Consider the following 20,098-nt stretch of genomic DNA (forward strand, 5'->3'; position numbering starts at 1 on the left):
GGATAAGCTTGTTCCCGGCAGTGGAACGACTGGAGGAGGCAAGAAGTGCGAGCTGAGCGTTGGCCCTAGCTCTGGCACTCTTCAGCCCCCGAGACCAGGGCAGAGCTGCACTGGTCTTAGGGGCCTTCCGAACGTCAAACACTTCATCCAGAATCGTGTCTTTGCCTTCACGGGGGGCGATGACTGGATCCGTAAGTCTGTTAAGTGTCCTTATCAGGCTTAGGACCTGCCAGAAGGCATGTTCGGACTCTTGCTGTTTTCCTCCCTGCGGGCTGGCAGCTAAGTCTCCTGCCCCAGGAATCTCTTCCTGGGGTGATACGTGGACATTCCCCTGGGTAGTCGTGGGTTCCTGACGAATCCTTGCAGAGGATTTAGGGACGGTCTTGGAATCCTTGGGTTCCCTCCTGGGAGGGATACAGGATCCCAACAACGAGGTTCGAGGGGCCCCTTCCTCACGAGACGATTCTCCTGCCTGAAGCGAAGTCTCCCCCCCTGGTGCCGAGGGGAAGACTACCGCCCCACTGGACTCACCTGAGGACGGAAAGGCCTCGTCCACGGGAGAAGGAGAGAGTACTCGTGCAGGAGAAGGGACCTTCGAGACCGACCTCTTGGGAACCAACTTCGCCCTAGGGGAAGTCACCACGAAGTCCACTCCTCTCTTTCTCTTCAGCGTAGGAGAGACAGCCGCTGGTTTGTTACCCTGGCCGGCGAGTGCTGGTTTCATAACCCTCACTAATGCCCGTGCCAGCGGACCAAACCAAGTCTGCTGCTCCAAGGACACAGAGTCCGAAATCCTCGCTAAAGAGAAAGGGATCGGGCGATCCTTTGGAGTGGACACGGCGGTACCTGCCTGAAAAGAAGGTGGGGAAGAATGCTGTACTGACCTGTCTTCGTCCTGCACTACCAACCTGTGCTTGGATGGAGGTGATCCCGAGTGCCGTCTAGGAGCACGCGTCCCTGCTGCTACCACCGGCAGTGGAATTCGGCGCGAACGATGGTCGCGCGGGAGCGCGGGCGAGCAGGTGGATGATCGCGCGGGCGCGCGGGCGAGCGGTCGCGCGGTCGCGCAGGCGAGCGGTCGCGCGGGCGCGCAGGCGAGCGGTCGCGCGGGCGCGCAGGCGCGCAGGCGAGCGGTCGCGCGGGCGCACAGGCGAGTGGGCGCGAGGGTGGGCAGGTAAATGAACACGTGTCCGAGGAGACGAACGCAAGCGTTGGCGCGACGGCGAGGGATCGTGCTGCCGCGTAGGTGAGGAAGATCGCTGGCGATGTAGATCCACAGGCGATCGATGACGAGCTGGTGAGTGCAGTCGCTCAAGTTGGCGATGGCGCGATGTGGTATGTCGACGCACTGTTGTGCGATGGTGAGCAGCATGCGCAGGTGAATGACCGCGTAATGGTAAGCGATGGCGAGCAGCATGCGCAGGTGAATGATCGCGTGATAGGGTGCGATGGTGATCAGCATCCGCAGGAGGGCGATCGTTCAGGGTTGTGCGATGAGGAGCAGCATGCGTAAGCGGGCGATCGTGCAGGGGCAAGCGATGGCGAGCAGCATGCGCAGGTGAATGATCGCGTGATGGGGTGCGATGGTGATCAGCATCCGCAGGAGGGCGATCGTTCAGGGTTGTGCGATGAGGAGCAGCATGCGTAAGCGGGCGATCGTGCAGGGTCGTGCGATGGCGAGTAGCATGTGCAGGAGGGGGATCGTGCAATGGCGAGCGATAACGAGCAGCATGTGCAGGCGGGCGATCGCACGATGGCGAGCTAGAAGCTGGCGAACCATGTTCCTTCAGGAGCGTTGGCGAACGTCGGCGCGCTAGTTGTCGCTGTTTAATAGGCGATACTAAGATCGCCTGTGCGCGCTGGCAAGCAGGTGAACGCTGGCGAGGAGGTAATCGCTGGCGCGTAGGTGATCGCTGGCGAGCAGAAGGTCGACGCGTGTCCCGTGAGAGGACAGGTGGTGCGGCGCGTTCACGAGCAGGAACGGGAAGATCGCTGGCGCGTTGGCGAACATGTGTTTCTGATACACGCGCAGCACGATGTTGCGTAGCCACAGGACCAGGCAGATGGTGAGCAGGGAGTTCAGCAGGAACTAAAGGGTGGTCAGAGACCGCAGGGCGATGGTCCTCAAATGAGCGCCGACGCTCGGAAGAGAGCTGACGAGCAGGAGAGCGCTGGCGAGGGGGGCGAACATCAGGAGAGAGCCGACGAGCAGGTGAGCGTCGGCGAGCAGGAGATCGTCGACGAGCAAGAGATCGCTGGTGCGCTAGCACTGCTCGCGTAAGGAAAGAATCCCTTAGCCCCGAAGGGACCGTTGCCCGTCGGGTAACGAGTTCTCCAGAAGGCGAAGATCCGGCAGGAGATGGTGAGCGGTCTGCAGAGAGGTTCAAGGAGGGCGGAGCAGTAGGTTGAAGCTGACGAGGAGAGTCCCCCCCGGAGAACGAAGACCCAAAAAGGCGTCTCTTAGTCCCCCTGTAAGGGGAAGGGAGGCCCTTGTGGCGTAGAGGGCGGTGAGCCTTACGGCGGAGGCGGCCTCGGGGGAGATCGTCGGGACCATCGGTCCTCCGAAGGAGAGTCTCCGTCAAAACACTTCCCTCAGAAGGAAGCTGAGCAGCAGTCGAGACCGAAGGACTCGCTTCCCCCTTCGAAGGATGTACGGAAGGAGGAGGAGAGCCTTGAGCACCATCACCAGCAACAGCACCTGCGGCGGAAGGCCCAGCCACGTCGGAGGCCTCTGTCACCACGACATCGACAATATTCAGAGGGTCTACCTCTGCTACCACCGGCGACTGCTTAACAGCGGCCCCCAACGAGACAAGGTCAATAAGAGCGACCCTGGAGGGCAAGCCCTTAAGCCCCAGGGACGACCAAATCTGTAAAAGATCATCACTGGATAAGGCATTATCAATAACCTCCCCCGGAGGAGGAGGGGGAACCGCCTCGCTATGGGAGGCAACGCCCTCTCCCCCCACCGAAGGTAGGGAAACAGAACAAGGGCCTGCGCTCCCACTCGGACGACTCTCCTTAGGAGGCGGCCGAGGGGGAGCTTCGGAGGAGGTTTGGGCGGCGGAAGAAGAGTCCCGAGAACCTTCCTCCTTCAAGGCTAACCCCGGAGGAGAACGGTCTCTCTTGGACTACTTCTTACGCCGACGGCCAAACCTCTCCCACTGGGAGGCAGACCACTCCCTGCACTCACGGCACATGTTATCCTGGTCACACCGTCGGCCCCGACATTGAGGGCAGAGGGTGTGGGATCCGTATTAATGTCCGACATGAAAGTCCCACAAGGACGGCCGGCAACTCCAGGGCATGTACGCATAGTAAAGAAAATAACTGAAGGTCAACTTCCAACCAACACACACGCTGAAAAGAAAAAGCAGAAAATTAAAGGCTGTCACGAAGGCGATGAGCAGACACGTCTGATCACCGCCGAGCCAAAAGTGAAGTGAAGCAAGTCACCGGTGTGTGGAGGGGGGAGGGGTAGCAAGCTACCCTTCCCCACCCCCCGCTAACTAGCGCGGGGGTAATTAACCCTCGTTAAAAACTATTGGCTCGTCATTTCAGCTGCGCTAAAAGTAAACCCTTTGTAAATAGCGTGGTTTGTATTTCGGTTACGGAACAAAAGAAAATTAAAAAGAGAGGAGTAACGGTTTGCTCTTCGCTCAGCCTAACCACAAGGTTGACATAGAAAAAATGACCCCGAGTGTCGATAGTGCCTGTCGTCCCTCCACCCCTCACATACAGAACAATTGTGTTTATTTTATCAATTCTCGTTCTAACAACAGCGATCTGGAGTCCATCACAGATGTCGTGAGAAATCTTTTCACGGAAGAAGATATCACAATTGCATATGTCTCGTGCAAAGACTATATGCCCGACGGCATTCGGAATGATCGAAATGCAAAGAGCCTGACTTCTCAGAAGAAAATCACTCATGTCAACATGGCTCAAAACCACAACAAATGTTACCATTTGCGCGGATAACCCATACACCCTACCTCCGGCCCAGCCAGCTGACCTCAATATAGTGACTGTACATAACACTGCAGTAAAAGCTTTGGAATTGTCAATTTCACTGTTAAATACCTGTGAAGATCTCCGTGCAATCCCTGATGCAATCGCTGCAATGAGGCAGCAAATCAGTGATGCTGTAGGGCAGCAAATCAATGATGCCATCGCTGCAATGAAGCAGCAAATCAGTGATGCAATGGCCCTGCAAATCAATGATGCATTCGCTTCAATGGGGCTAAAAATCAATGAAATAACAAATTAAATTGGAGAGTTGAAAGGAAAATGTAATAAGTTGAATGACCCCACGGACCAACCCCAACTGCCACCTGAACAACCCTCATCTGACCCCACGCCCACTTCGGACCCACAAAACACCCGCTCTAGCCTGCCTGTTACAGGGCCAAGGATCGTTACGAAGCAAACACCAGTTTTGGATACCACCACCTCCCCCTCCCTATCGTTAGACAGAAGAGACTCAAGAGAAGTACCATCCACTCCTACCTCTCCCCCCTCCCCCCCTGCGACTGACTCATATGCCAGGGCGCTAATGTCAAATGCCCAAGACGATGACGAGGGATGGCAGACCTCCCGGCGAAAGACAAAGTTCCGACCTGACCGCAACCGCAAACAGGTCAACTAGCATTCATCCGGGAATATCGCCCCTCACCACCGCCCAAAGAGATGCCATGTCGTTGTCCACAACCTGTATTCCTCAGTGACTGAAGAAGCCATCAGGCTCCGGGTTAGGTATATAACAGGATCAGACCCCCTCATTCTTCATAGCCTCAAGTGTAAGACAGTAGGTCAAGTTGCATACAGGGTTTCCTGTTTATTCCATCATCGAGAGCTCCTGGTAGGCGAAAACTTTGGCCCAGGAACATGTGTCCTTTTATGATCATAAAAGAGATCGCCCTCCCCCAGCAACCTTAGTCCCCCAAAGTCACCTACGACAATCAGCCTCCCCCGCCAACGCCCCAGCACCCCCCACACCCCCTGAGATTTCTGCTCTTATCTCCAAAGGTCGACGAAATTCATGGAGTCATTAAGTATTTTGTCTTGGAACATATACGGGATCAAGCAGAATCTACCTGTCCTTAATGAGTTCTGCAATGATTTCCGTGACATTATTGCACTGCAAGAAACCTTACTCCTCCCCCATGACCTGGCTATCAGTGATTCGGTTCATGCTGATTATAATAGTTTCTCTGTCTTGTCGATGGTTACTCACGACTACATCATTCAAGGTCGTCCGAAAGGAGGTCTCTCATTTCTATGGCATAGATCTCTGGATAAGTGCGTGAAACCAGTGACGTATCAAACTGACAGACTTCTCGGCCTGCAAGTAACGATCGAAGGTAAAACCATATTAGTGATTAATGCATACTTCCCCTGGGAGTGCCAGTCAAACTTTGATCAGTATTGTATATTACTAGAAGTCCAAGGTATTATTAATGATACCACCGCTGACCATGTGTGCATAATAGGAGACTTTAATGCGCACCCATCTAGACTTTTCTATAATGAATTACAGCGTCTCTGTTCTCAACAATCTCTTCAAATTAGCGATGTTGCCATCCTGCCTCCTTCGTCCTTTACGTACATACAAAACAGAAATAATATGCCCATCACATCCTGGCTTGATCATTGTATTACCACTGACCACCTGCATACCTCTATCACTGAATGTATTATACGATACGACCTTTCGTCTGCATTCGATCACATACCCATACAGATCACATTTCACACACCCTCCCTCCCGGTGGTACCCATCCAAAGGAAGAGGCTACCATCCATCTCATGGGATTTCTCCAACCTCCAAAAATCTACTGCATTCAAACGCTTATCTGAAAGTAATCTCCGCTTGATAACTCAACCTGCCAAAGCCCTGCTCTGCAATAATCCTAATTGCCGCAACGAACAGCATAAAACAAAACTAAAGGAATTCTACGTAAATATAATAAATGCCTTAAGGAGCTCGGGAAGAGACACGTTTAGACTCTCTAGAGGTAACCATCGAAACATACAGTACCTGGTTGGAATGACTTAGTTAAAGACCTCTATGCACACTCTCGAGAAATGTTCCTTCTTTGGAGGAACGATGGTAGCCAGAGAGAAGGTCCCTTTGCTCTACAGATGAGACAAGCGAGAGCCCAGTTCAAACTTGCTCTTCGTCAATGTCGTAGCAACGAAAATCAGCTACGAGCTGATGCATTGTCCAGAAAATTGACCAATCATGACTTCCCCCATCTTTGGAAAGATATCAATTCACTAAACCCAAAGTCAAACAAACTATCCCAAAGAGTAGGGGATGCAGTTGGCGAAGAATCCATCGCAAGAATGTGGGGGATCACTTTAGTACCATCCTAAATTGTATAAATGACCAAGATACCCGAAATGAAGTGGATACTCTCATCAATGTCAATATGGATTTTCATTATAGTGACCGTATCTCCCCGAGTGACGTGTGCGAGGCTATCAAGAAATTACCTGGTAACAAGGCACCTGGCTGCGATGGCCTTCCTGCTGAGGCTTTCAAATTCTGCCACCCTATAATTTATATCCTATTCTCTGCACTATTTAATGCCTGTATATTACACCAATATCTCCCCGAAACCCTGCTACTTGTCCACTTAATACCTCTCATAAAAAACAAACTGAAGGATGCCAGTGACCCAGGAAACTACCGCCCCATCGCCATTACAACAATTTCATCGAAAATATTTGAATCTCTTCTGTTCCGTCGCCTTGCACCATTTCTCCACACCGCAGACAATCAATTTGGTTTCAAGACTAACCACTCGACTGACACCTGTATATATATTTTAAAGGAGTTATTGAATTTCTATATATCCTCGGCCTCCCCTGTCTACTTATGTTTTGTAGATGTGCAGAAGGCATTTGACAGAGTAAACTATCTGAAACTCTTTTTGAAACTACGCTAAAGGGGAATTCCACTACAGTGAACCCTCGTTTATCGCGGTAGATAGGTTCCAGACCCGGCCGCGATAAGTGAAAATCCGCGAAGTAGTGACACCATATTTACCTATTTATTTAACATGTATATTCAGACTTTTAAAACCTTCCCTTGTACGTAGTACTGTTAACAAACTACCCTTTAATGTACTGAACACTTAATGCATTTACTACAGTACCCTAAACTAAAACAGGCACAAATATTAAAGGCGATTTTATATCATGCGTTTCCTAAACACGCCAAAAAGCACGATAAAAAATGGCAACCAATGTTTTGTTTACGTTTCTCTGATCATAATGAAGAAACAAACGCATTTACTGTACACATCTGTGTATAGATTAGTTTTTGCATCGATTATATTGATTATTCAGTACAGTATGTTGATTTCGTTATTACCAATATGTATATATATATATATGGGTTATGAAAAAAAATCCGCGAAGTGGTGAATCCGCAATGGTCGAACCGCGAAGTAGCGAGGGTTCACTGTATATCTCATCGGTATATTATACCGTTGGTTCACAACACAACAGTTCTGTGTCAAATGGGGCAATGTCCTATCCCAGCAATTCGGCTCATCTAACGGTCTCAGGCAAGGAGGCATCCTCTCACCATATTTATTTAATGTTTACACAGAAGATTTAAATATCAGACGGAATTCACTTCCCATTGGTTGTACGGAATGGCTTTACCATAAATAACCTTTGCTACGCTGACAATATGGTCCTCATCTCCCCCTCTGCCCAAGGCCTACAACGTCTAATCGACACCTGCAACGCATACGCTAATGAACATGACATAATCTATAACGAATCGAAGACAGTGCATGTCTGTCCTTCCTAGATCGCTCCGTTTTGTAGAAGATCCACATATTTACCTTCAAAACCATCAGCTAGCATTTGTCAATGATTTTCCTTACCTAGGTCACATCATTACGAAAGATTTAAAGGACACATCTGACATTGAAAACAGGCGACGTAAATTGTGTTGTCTAGGGAACATGGTAACGAGAAGATTTGCCTTCTGCCGCCAAGATATCAAAAAACTCCTATTTCAAACCTACTGCTATAACGTATACGGCTGCTCGCTATGGGCAAACTATACGCGAGAATCGATGAGTCGTATCACAGTCATTCACAATGATATCCTAAGGCGCCTCACCAATACCCCGAGGCACCATTCAGCTTCAGCGATGATTGTTGAAAATAGACTGGATAACCTAAAACCCATCATTCGTCGCTCTATAGGAAGTCTCGCCTCCCGCCTACGATCTAGTGAAAATCCCCTAATTCAAAATGTGCTTGCAAGTGCAGCGAGAATAAAATCCAAAATGTGGGAAACCTGGAATACGGAGGCGTCAGTACAATGAATTGTATTCACTAATATTTGATAGTGTGGATATGCCAAATCTTCATCACTAAATATCTTTGGTGTGATACCCAGTAATGTTATGATAACGTGTTTTATTATGTTACATCTTTGTTGTCTGGATGTCCTGTATTTCCTTCACACCTGCTCAGTGACGAGATTTTTTTTTTTCTCTCCCCAGTGTTCTTTCATTATTCAAGCAATTTCTGTTCCAACATATTTATCATTGTCATCTACATTTTTTTTCTTTCTTTTTTTGCTTTCTCCCTCTCTTTTTGTTTGCTGATATGTATGTTATCATCATTGTTAAGCGTTAATTCTATTGTGAGTTTGTTATCCAGACCTTAGAACTCTGTGGTCAACCTGCTAATTGATGTTTATAATATATCACTGATATTATTGCATATCTCATCTTTTTTTTTATTTTTTTTCACTATTACCGATGTCAAAAGTGTAAGATCATTGTACCCTTATTGTAACTCTGTATATGGCTTTTGCTGAAATAAAGATTTGTCTTTGTCTTTGTCTTTGTCTGTCGTCTTTGTCTTTGTGTCGTCGTCGTCTTTGTCTTTGTGTCGTCGTCTTTGTGTCGTCGTCGTCTTTGTGTCGTCGTCGTCGTCGTCTTTGTGTCGTCGTCGTCGTCGTCGTCTTTGTGTCGTCGTCGTCGTCATCGTCTTTGTGTCGTCGTCGTCGTCGTCTTTGTGTCGTCGTCGTCGTCGTCTTTGTGTCGTCGTCGTCGTCGTCTTTGTGTCGTCGTCGTCTTTGTGTCGTCGTCGTCTTTGTGTCGTCGTCGTCTTTGTGTCGTCGTCGTCTTTGTGTCGTCGTCGTCTTTGTGTCGTCGTCGTCTTTGTGTCGTCGTCGTCGTCGTCTTTGTGTCGTCGTCGTCGTCGTCTTTGTGTCGTCGTCGTCGTCGTCTTTGTGTCGTCGTCGTCGTCGTCTTTGTGTCGTCGTCGTCTTTGTGTCGTCGTCGTCTTTGTCTTTGTGTCGTCGTCTTTGTGTCGTCGTCGTCGTCGTCTTTGTGTCGTCGTCGTCTTTGTGTCGTCGTCGTCTTTGTGTCGTCGTCGTCTTTGTCTTTGTGTCGTCTTTGTCTTTGTGTCGTCGTCGTCTTTGTGTCGTCGTCGTCTTTGTGTCGTCGTCGTCTTTGTGTCGTCGTCGTCTTTGTGTCGTCGTCGTCGTCGTCTTTGTGTCGTCGTCGTCGTCGTCTTTGTGTCGTCGTCGTCTTTGTGTCGTCGTCGTCTTTGTGTCGTCGTCGTCGTCGTCGTCTTTGTGTCGTCGTCGTCGTCGTCGTCTTTGTGTCGTCGTCGTCGTCTTTGTGTCGTCGTCGTCGTCGTCTTTGTGTCGTCGTCTTTGTGTCGTCGTCGTCGTCTTTGTGTCGTCGTCGTCGTCTTTGTGTCGTCGTCGTCGTCTTTGTGTCGTCGTCGTCGTCTTTGTGTCGTCGTCGTCGTCGTCGTCTTTGTGTCGTCGTCGTCTTTGTGTCGTCGTCGTCGTCTTTGTGTCGTCGTCGTCTTTGTGTCGTCGTCGTCGTCTTTGTGTCGTCGTCGTCGTCGTCTTTGTGTCGTCGTCGTCTTTGTGTCGTCGTCGTCTTTGTGTCGTCGTCGTCTTTGTCTTTGTGTCGTCTTCGTCTTTGTGTCGTCGTCGTCTTTGTGTCGTCGTCGTCTTTGTGTCGTCGTCGTCGTCTTTGTCTTTGTGTCGTCGTCGTCGTCTTTGTCTTTGTGTCGTCGTCGTCGTCTTTGTCTTTGTGTCGTCGTCGTCGTCTTTGTCTTTGTGTCGTCGTCGTCGTCGTCGTCTTTGTCTTTGTGTCGTCGTCGTCGTCTTTGTCTTTGTGTCGTCGTCGTCGTCTTTGTCTTTGTGTCGTCTTTGTCTTTGTCTTTGTGTCGTCTTTGTCTTTGTGTCGTCTTTGTCTTTGTGTCGTCTTTGTCTTTGTGTCGTCTTTGTCTTTGTGTCGTCTTTGTCTTTGTGTCGTCTTTGTCTTTGTGTCGTCTTTGTCTTTGTGTCGTCTTTGTCTTTGTCTTTGTGTCGTCGTCGTCGTCTTTGTCTTTGTGTCGTCGTCGTCGTCGTCTTTGTCTTTGTGTCGTCGTCGTCGTCTTTGTCTTTGTGTCGTCGTCGTCGTCGTCTTTGTCTTTGTGTCGTCGTCGTCTTTGTCTTTGTGTCGTCGTCGTCTTTGTCTTTGTGTCGTCGTCGTCGTCGTCTTTGTCTTTGTGTCGTCGTCTTTGTCTTTGTGTCGTCGTCGTCTTTGTCTTTGTCTTTGTGTCGTCTTTGTCTTTGTGTCGTCTTTGTCTTTGTGTCGTCGTCGTCTTTGTCTTTGTGTCGTCGTCGTCGTCTTTGTCTTTGTGTCGTCGTCTTTGTCTTTGTCTTTGTCTTTGTGTCGTCTTTGTCTTTGTGTCGTCTTTGTCTTTGTGTCGTCTTTGTCTTTGTGTCGTCTTTGTCTTTGTGTCGTCTTTGTCTTTGTGTCGTCTTTGTGTCGTCTTTGTCTTTGTCTTTGTGTCGTCTTTGTCTTTGTCTTTGTGTCGTCGTCGTCGTCTTTGTCTTTGTGTCGTCGTCGTCGTCTTTGTCTTTGTGTCGTCGTCGTCTTTGTCTTTGTGTCGTCGTCGTCGTCGTCTTTGTGTCGTCGTCGTCGTCGTCTTTGTCTTTGTGTCGTCGTCGTCGTCGTCTTTGTGTCGTCGTCGTCGTCGTTGTCTTTGTCTTTGTGTCGTCTTTGTCTTTGTGTCGTCTTTGTCTTTGTGTCGTCTTTGTCTTTGTGTCGTCTTTGTCTTTGTGTCGTCTTTGTCTTTGTGTCGTCTTTGTGTCGTCTTTGTCTTTGTCTTTGTGTCGTCTTTGTCTTTGTCTTTGTGTCGTCGTCGTCGTCTTTGTCTTTGTGTCGTCGTCGTCGTCTTTGTCTTTGTCTTTGTCTTTGTGTCGTCGTCGTCTTTGTCTTTGTGTCGTCGTCGTCGTCGTCTTTGTGTCGTCGTCGTCGTCGTCTTTGTCTTTGTGTCGTCGTCGTCGTCGTCTTTGTGTCGTCGTCGTCGTCGTCTTTGTCTTTGTGTCGTCGTCGTCGTCGTCTTTGTCTTTGTGTCGTCGTCGTCGTCGTCTTTGTCTTTGTGTCGTCTTTGTCTTTGTGTCGTCTTTGTCTTTGAGTCGTCTTTGTCTTTGAGTCGTCTTTGTCTTTGAGTCGTCTTTGTCTTTGTGTCGTGGTCTTTGTCTTTGTCTTTGTCTTTGTGTCGTGGTCTTTGTCTTTGTCTTTGTCTTTGTGTCGTCGTCGTCTTTGTGTCGTCTTTGTCTTTGTCTTTGTCTTTGTCTTTGTCTTTGTCTTTGCGTCGTCGTCGTCTTTGTCTTTGCGTCGTCGTCGTCTTTGTCGTCGTCGTCGTCGTCTTTGTCGTCGTCGTCTTTGTCGTCGTCGTCTTTGTCGTCGTCGTCTTTGTCGTCGTCGTCTTTGTCTTTGTCGTCGTCTTTGTCGTCGTCTTTGTCTTTGTCGTCGTCTGCGTCTTTGTCGTCGTCTGCGTCTTTGTCGTCGTCTGCGTCTTTGTCGTCGTCTGCGTCTTTGTCGTCGTCTGCGTCTGTCGTCGTCTGTGTCTGTCGTCGTCTGCGTCTGTCGTCGTCTGTGTCTGTGTCTGTGTCTGTGTCTTTGTCTTTTTATTTATATTTATATTTATATTTATATATATATATATATATATATATATATATATATATATATATATATATATATATATATATATATATACACATACATACATACATACATATATATATATATATATATATATATATATATATATATATATATATATATATATATATATATATATATATATATGTTGATAACTTGAGGAAAATAGCAGACAACTGGAGAGCTAAGAAATCAGTGGTCTCTATAAAAAACGAAAGAATAAAAGAGAATAAAATCCAAAATGTGGGAAACCTGGAATACGGAAGCATCAGTACAATGAATTGTATTCACTAATATTTGATAGTGTGGCTATGCCAAATCTTCATCACTAAATAACTTTGGTATGATTCCCAGTATTGTTATGATAACGTGTTTTATTATGTTACATTTTTGTTGTGTGGATGTCCTGTATTTCCTTCACACCACCTGCTCAGTGACTAGATTTTTTTTTCCTCCACAGTGTTCTTTCATTATTCAAGCAATTTCTGTTCCAACATATTTATCATTGTCATCTCAATTTTTTTTTCTTTCTCCCTCTTTTTGTTTGCTGATATGTATGTTAGCATCATTGTTAAGCATTAATTCTATTGTGACTTTGTTACCCAGACCTTAGAACTCTGTGGTCAACCTGCTAATTGGTGTTTATAATATATCACTGATATTATTGCATATCTCATCTTTTTTTACTGATGTCAAAAAGTGTAAGACCACTGTACCCTTATTGTAACTCTGTATATGGCTTTTGCTGAAATAAAGATTATTATTATTATTATTATTATTAATAGACATTTAATCCTTAAAAACTAGAGCAAATTAAAATTTTTTCCTGAAACATACTTGCAATAAAATTAAACTAACAAAATCAACAGTTTAATTAGTCTGCAGATTCATTTTGCTAATACAAAGTTACTGAAACAAGAAAACATTACATAACCAAGTAGTTTTTACTAGTACATTAGTTATTTTGGATGGAATTGAAGGTACTTATCATCTATGATTAAGTTTTAGATTTGAAGAAAAAGATTAAAATAGTCACAGTCCTTAGTCAAAGGTGATCCAGTATACAGTACTCATAAATCATGTTGTTTTGCAAAATTGCAGATATTACAAATGCTGCTTTATAAATATTTCTTTGCTAGAGAACATTCAACCGAGGTCGGGTTTACTGGCTTAAATGCTGCATCAGAATTTAACATTAACTAAAGTAGACTACAGTATTGCAATGGTCAAAAATAAAGTTTAATTCTGCCTAACAAAGTATCTTAAATGACTTAACTGATTTTTAGAAGCAACTTCAACTTGAGTTGTATTGAGCCAACTTCATAGATGTATTGAAATGACCTTAATCGAACCAACAATCGCACATTGCTGTACATTGATTGCTCCTGAAAGGTTCTGTCAAGACATTGTAGAAATGCCATGCCTGAAAATAAAATAAATCTACATTAATTACTTCTCAAACTTCATTACAAATACTTTAAATATTTAGATAAGGAGAAAAGACTAACTTGTCTTTGCTAGAGAGAGACTTTAGACTCTAGAGGAAAAAATATGTGGTGTAAAGTAGTCTTAAAAACAAAATGCCCGGATGGAATACAAAACCGAAAAGCACTAATATAATTACCTATAAAAAACAATCTTATAGGAAAGAACCCAGTAAGCAGCAAGAGAAATAAGTTCTATCATCAACATAATGATGTTATGAAAAATTTAAATTAAAAAAAAATACTCCTGGACGAGTATTGACCAAATATTGGCTATCAAATTTCTAGAATTCTTTGAAAACTAAATAGAAACTACAATTGGGTATTTAACAGAAGTCCATAACAGATTGGTGCTATACCAGATAAAAAGAAAAAAAAAAAAAAGATTAACAAGATTTGTATAACATGAGATACCACTGCTAGTTATTGGGTCCTTTGACTGCCAGACAGTAATACATTGGATCCTTCTCTGGTTACAATTCACTTTTCCTTTGCCTACACATCAAATAATCTGGCTATTCTTTCCACATTCTCTTTTGTCCTCGTAACACCTGAAAATAACAAACAATTCTTCACTCAAGGGGCCTCCACTGCACTGTAGTTGTTCATTGGCTATTTTCCAATTGGTAAAGGTAGAAGAGACACTCTTGCTACGGTAAGCAGCTCCTCTTAGAGAACACTAAAATCAAACCATTGTTCTCTATTCTTGGGTAGTGCCATAGCCTCTATACCATGGTTTTTCACTGTCTTTGGGTAGAGTTCTCTTGCTTAAGGGTACACAGACTACATGTATTCTTTCTTCCTCTTATTATTTTGAAGTTTTTATGGTTTATTTTGATGTTAATTTTAGGCTACGTCCTCAGCAGCTCAGCGTTTTTAACCAAATTAAAACGAACTTTACATCTACAATAAAAAATAAATCACAATTTTCCATCTATGTAAAAAAAAAAGTTTATACTTGATTGCAATCTTATCTATCTTGTATTTTTTCATTAAATCTATCTTACTGGAACATTTCATTTTGATGGTTTATTACTTCTCTTGTACTTTGTTTATTTTGTAGTTTCCTTTCCTTATTGGGCTATTTTTCCCTATTGGAGCCCTTGGGCTTCTAGTATCTTACTTTCCTAATTAGGGTTGCAGCTTCTCTTGTAATGATGATGAGAGGTTTCTGCCAGTAGTATAAGGTATTCAAATGTGTGTATTTTCAAAGATCTATTCAATTATGCAATTTTCAAAGTTCTAATATTCTACTAATCTTTAATGAAACCCAGAGCAAAAGTTGAAACACGTTTATATGCGAGCCATGCTAGAACAAAAACCATTGAAGGGATGCAATAAGAATTCTATGAAATTATACTTCAATTTTCAGACACTACCACGAACTAAATATTTTCATCTTGAGATTACTGTGTATTTCTGACTATTTTTATTGCTGCTAACCACTTTTTATCGTTTCCCCACCTAAACCCGGATTTCCACTGGGATCCCCCATTACTTTTCATAAGTAGGGGGTTGTAAAAACTTGTGGTGGTTTACCCCCATATTCATTGTCAGAAATGGATATATCAGAAGAGAGAGAGCAGGAAAAACACAGTATATGGTTTGTGTATTTGGCTAGTTACTAAAAGTACCACATGTTGGTAAAATTATAAAACCGAACTACATTTCCAACAGAAAAAAAAAAACTTCCTGCAGTAAATAGTGCTTTAAAAAAATTTTACCTTTAATTTTACTGCAAATAACCCATTGGTAATTTTTCAGAAGCAAGCCACATCATTTTCTATTGAAGTAAATAACCATAAATTTCATGATTTAATTTCAATTAATCTGACTTCACTTTCTTTGGGCTCCCAGTTGGGAATCTGGAATTTTGAATGGGGAAATACTAAGAACTAGTGGTATGTAGCAATTAATAATACTGTAGTAGTAGTCAGAAATGCAGGATAAACTCAAAACAACAAGTTAGAAAATATATAATTCATGCAAGTGGCACGAATTTGAAGTATAATTTCACTTCACGTCCTATGTTTTTTGCTTTGCCGTTGCTCGCTGCACTTGCAAAATTAACACTACATCACGGCTCCTATATTCTGGCAAGCGGTACATTATGTGCTGCGCATGCAAGCCCGTGGGCCATTATTTCAATGACATTTTTCAAAACTTGTTTTTTTGCTCAGCCGTGGCTCACTGCGCTCGCAAAATTATTACATCACTGCTTTGTTTTCACAAGCGGTACGTGACGTGCTGCGCACACAAGCCCAGTGGGTCATTTCTGGGACATTTTACCATCACACAAGCAACAATAGCTATATACTTAAAAAAATAGATGAAATTACACTGTCACTGTTCCTATTGCGGTCAATCCTACAAGTAGTTCCACTACACATTTGCTTAAGAACTAAATTATGTCTGAGCATATTCAGCCACTATACAAATGATGAAATTCGCTGTAACCAACACTGCAATGCAAATAATATGTAGGAATTGGGTCGTTGTCAAAATTAATGACAGAGGGGCCAGCCACTACCTCTGCCATGGCTATAATGAAACTAAATGCTGATTTTTCCTTAATTATTTGAAATAATCAGTCAAACAAGGATACCAGTGGATGTTGAGGTAATAATTACTCCACTGAAATCCTAGTAAAACTTTATTTACAAATGAAGTTCGTAACTGGTTAGGAAACCATTACTGTACATCATAATGTCACAGCTCTCGTCCAATTATCTTTAACTGGAACAGCTTGTGGTTGCATAGAAAAGTTTGATAAGGGGCTCAAGTAAACAGTAAGGCTTCAGAAGCATACAGCACTCTATATTAAAAATAATCATCATCAAAAGAGGAGGTGAAAAGCCAAGTATAGTCATTATGTGAGATTTAACAAGGGTGAATTGAATGAACTTGCTAAGAAAACAGGAGTTTTTCTACCTAGAACAGAATTCCAAAATTAGTAAAGCTTTTCCACGTTTAACTAAAATACCCGGTAAAATTAGCTTTACATTGGACAAATTATAGAAAAAAAAAACTTTTCTTACAATATACATTGCTTCAACGAATTTTACGTTTATACGTTTATTTTCACCATATGTCATTATCCCCGTATCCCCAGCTTCCCTATGGACAGATGGGAACATGGGACTCTAGGTGGGGGAAAATAGGAAAAAATTTACAAACTGAAATAAAAGTAAAATTTATTGTAAACACGTAACTGTAGGAAAAACAGGGTTCGTTAAGGATTTTTTTCAAGATTCGTTCAAAAGGCCACAAAATCTCTAACACCCCGCCTAAGCTAACCTAGTAATTCCAGGCCAAAGACTTAACTGGGAAGTGAGGGAGGGGACAAGACACCAGAACCACCTTCCCAGGTGACAGACGTAGCTGGGTAAAGCCTCCCTTCCCAAGTCAAAGACCTGTCCCCTAGACCCCACTTGAAAATCTCACACCTAGCCAGTAGCAAGTCCCAGAACCCACCCCCACCCCCCTCCAGGTCACAAAATCCTAAATTAAATCACAAATAAGGCTAACTTATTTCCTTTATTACACCAACACTAACTACAACATGGTCCTAAAATTACAAACAATGGCTTACCTTGCATACAGATACATGCGAACCGTAGGATGTAAAATTAAAAAGAACTCTCGAGCATCGCCTGCCAAAATTTTGTGTTTTTTTTTTGTGGATTTATTTTCCATCCCAGAGAATAAAATAAGAGAAAAGGTTAGTTTTACCTTTAATTATCATCTCCCCAGCCAATATCCCTGCTTCCCACCGAGTCGCCACATTACCATTGGATATATGGTAAAAATAGAATGGTGCAATAAACGGTTGGTAGAAAATAAGATTGTTATTTAGTGTACTTGGGGTGTATTGAACGTTTTTGATAGGTTCTTGGCTGAAATCTATAGTTCTCGAGTTATGATGGATCAGCTACCACAACTGAATAATCATGGCTTTGTTATCCAGTGTAATGGTCTTTTTCCCCCCGGGGGAAATATGGCCCAGGATATATATCCCCCCGGGGGAAATATGGCACAGGATATATATTCCCCCGGCGGAACTTTGTCCCAGGATAACTATTCCCCCTTTACTTAGTGGAGGTAACCATTATTTTGGACGCGGGGAAAAACAGAGCATTACACCGGTGTAGCAGGATATTTTTCCCCCCTGACTGAAATTCGCCCCGGGAAAATTAGCCTAGGATCAATTTGATGAATCAAATAATCAACGCTAAGTTTGACAAAATATTAGGTATATATATCTGTATCTATATATATATATATATATATATATATATATATATATATATATATATATATATATATACACAGTGTTACGCAACGTTACGATGCCATTGCTAACGTTAGCAACGCTACGGTAACATTAACGTGTATTTTATAAGCATTTTTCCATATACCCTTCACAAAATATAAAAAGGTACAAAAAGGTACAGAATCTAACAAACCCACCTAACCTAACCTAGAAGTTCCCAAGTCACAACAACTAGCCCGGGGCAAGCCCCCGGACCCCCTTCCCAGGTCACAAACTTGTGCTGGCAAGAGGTAATGTTGAACTGCGCACTCTAAAAACATTAAAATTAAAGAAATTCATGACTTACTTTCATGACCCGGTGTAATGATCTGATTTTACCCCCATCCGAAATAATGGTTACCTCCACTATGCAAAGGGGGAATCTTGGCCCAGAGGGGGGGGGAATATCCTGGGCCATATTTTCCCCTGGGGATATATAACCTGGGCCATATTTCCCCCTGGGGAATATATATCCTGGGCTATATTTCCCCATGGGGATATATCCTGGACCGTATTTCCCCTGGGGGAATTTCGGACGGGGGCGAAAAACAGACCATGACACCGGGTCATAACTTGTCATTATTTTCTTTAATTTTAATGTTTTTAGAGTGCGAAGTTCAACATTACCTCCTGCCAGTACAAGTTTCTGACCTGGAAAGGGGGTCCGCGGGCTTGCCCAGGTTAGGGGTTGTGTTATGGGAAGGGTCCGGAGGGTTGCCCCCGCTAAGGGTTGTGACCTGGGAAGAGGGTCCTAGGGGTTGTAACTCTGTTGAGAGGTAACTTAGTAAGGAAGCACCATTATCATGTTTTTCAGAAGTGCCAGGTGAACCTAGCTTCAGCAGTATGTGCTGATGACAGATCAAAACGGTAATCATCTTTTTTTACATACCTGTAAATTTGTAAATAGAGGTTTCCGCCACTAGTATATGGTATTCAAAATAGTGTATTTGCAAAGATCTATTCAATTATGCGAGTCTCAATGTCCTAACTAATATTGTACCATTCTGTAGTGTAACCGGCTACATTAGGGTATATCACTATTTGGGATGGAAATAAGGTATTAAAGAAAAAAAAAACAGTTTTTCGATATGCAACCCATCTCTGATAGTACAGTTTTTCCTGTTTTGTTCTATAATAATATAACAGGTAACGAGGATTCTATGACCAGACACAAAGCAAATGGTATTCCTAACCCTAAAGACCTAGAGACTCCTTGCCATATTTCGGACTTCATTCTCAAGCAGTGGCAGTTTATTAAACGAAAAAAATCTCACTAACACAAACTTGGCACATGTCTCTTGAATATGCCATGGTGGCCTGGCAATTATGATTAAACCTTGAATGAGTAATGTTATTAGAAATTTACTTACACTTGATGCATCGAGACTCGCAGGGAAAATGGATTGACAAGCGGCGAGGTGGCGACTTGGTGAGTCGGACTCTGTGACGACTCTGAATCTCTGACTGAAAATCAAGAAAATTTCCTTAGCCAATGATAGGGGCGACCAGAATAGATAGCCGTTTTCTTATTGGCTTAGACTGCCGTCCTTTACCCAGGCCGTTTAGAAGCTCTCCTCCCATTGGCTGGAGATTGTCACTAGCTAATTTTCCTAAACGACGTCGACATTATACATTATATATAATGTAATCATTCTCTTGTACATTTGATTATACAAAATTGAAGAATGAATTAATTTTGATTTGGCAAGCAAAATTTGAATGAACAAAAAATAACAAGGAAATAACCAAAATAGCCTTTTTTTCTCAAACAAGCGAAGATGATGTTACTTCCAAGATCGTTACTGTATTTTGCATTTACTTTGCTATCAATGTGCGATACAGTTTTAAACCTCACCAGACTCTGGAATTAGTTATGTATTTTCTTTTAGCCACAGATACTAATAATGCAATTCAATTAATCCATTTTAGCAATTTAAAGAAAATTTTTATTTTTTTCCCGTTCCGTAACCAATAGATGGGTATACAGTATCTAAAACCTTGATAATAATAATAATAATAATAATAATAATAATAATAATAATAATAATAATAACAATAATAATTATACGGGTTGAGTTAGATTCAAAGTGCAAGCAATTGAATTCGACAGCAACATGCACAGCAGAATCTGAATCTACTTGCATTATTTTCTTGATAATCAGATAATTCAGCTTATAATTTTTCTAACGAGTTAGAAGATTATATTTGAAACGTGTAATTTATAGATTACGAGTGTACCCGAGCCGTAAAAAATGAAGTCTAAATATTTAGATATAGCCTACACAGATACACGCATACCCACA

At 43.5% G+C, this 20,098-nt stretch overlaps 1 long non-coding RNA gene across 3 annotated transcripts in view; it reads right to left on the reverse strand.

Annotated features, from left to right (window-relative positions):
• LOC137652189 (uncharacterized) overlaps positions 1-19,301 on the reverse strand; it is a 53,784-nt gene extending 34,483 nt beyond the window's left edge. For all 3 annotated transcript variants that reach the window (XR_011046217.1, XR_011046215.1, XR_011046216.1), the window contains exons 1-2: positions 19,166-19,301; positions 13,276-13,422 (exon numbers count right to left, since the gene is read on the reverse strand). This is a non-coding gene — a long non-coding RNA (uncharacterized lncRNA). The remainder of the gene's footprint in view (positions 1-13,275; positions 13,423-19,165) is intronic.
• Positions 19,302-20,098: the final 797 nt, after the last annotated feature.

This window comes from Palaemon carinicauda, chromosome 13, assembly GCF_036898095.1.
Source record: "Palaemon carinicauda isolate YSFRI2023 chromosome 13, ASM3689809v2, whole genome shotgun sequence".
Classification (NCBI taxonomy): domain Eukaryota; kingdom Metazoa; phylum Arthropoda; class Malacostraca; order Decapoda; family Palaemonidae; genus Palaemon; species Palaemon carinicauda.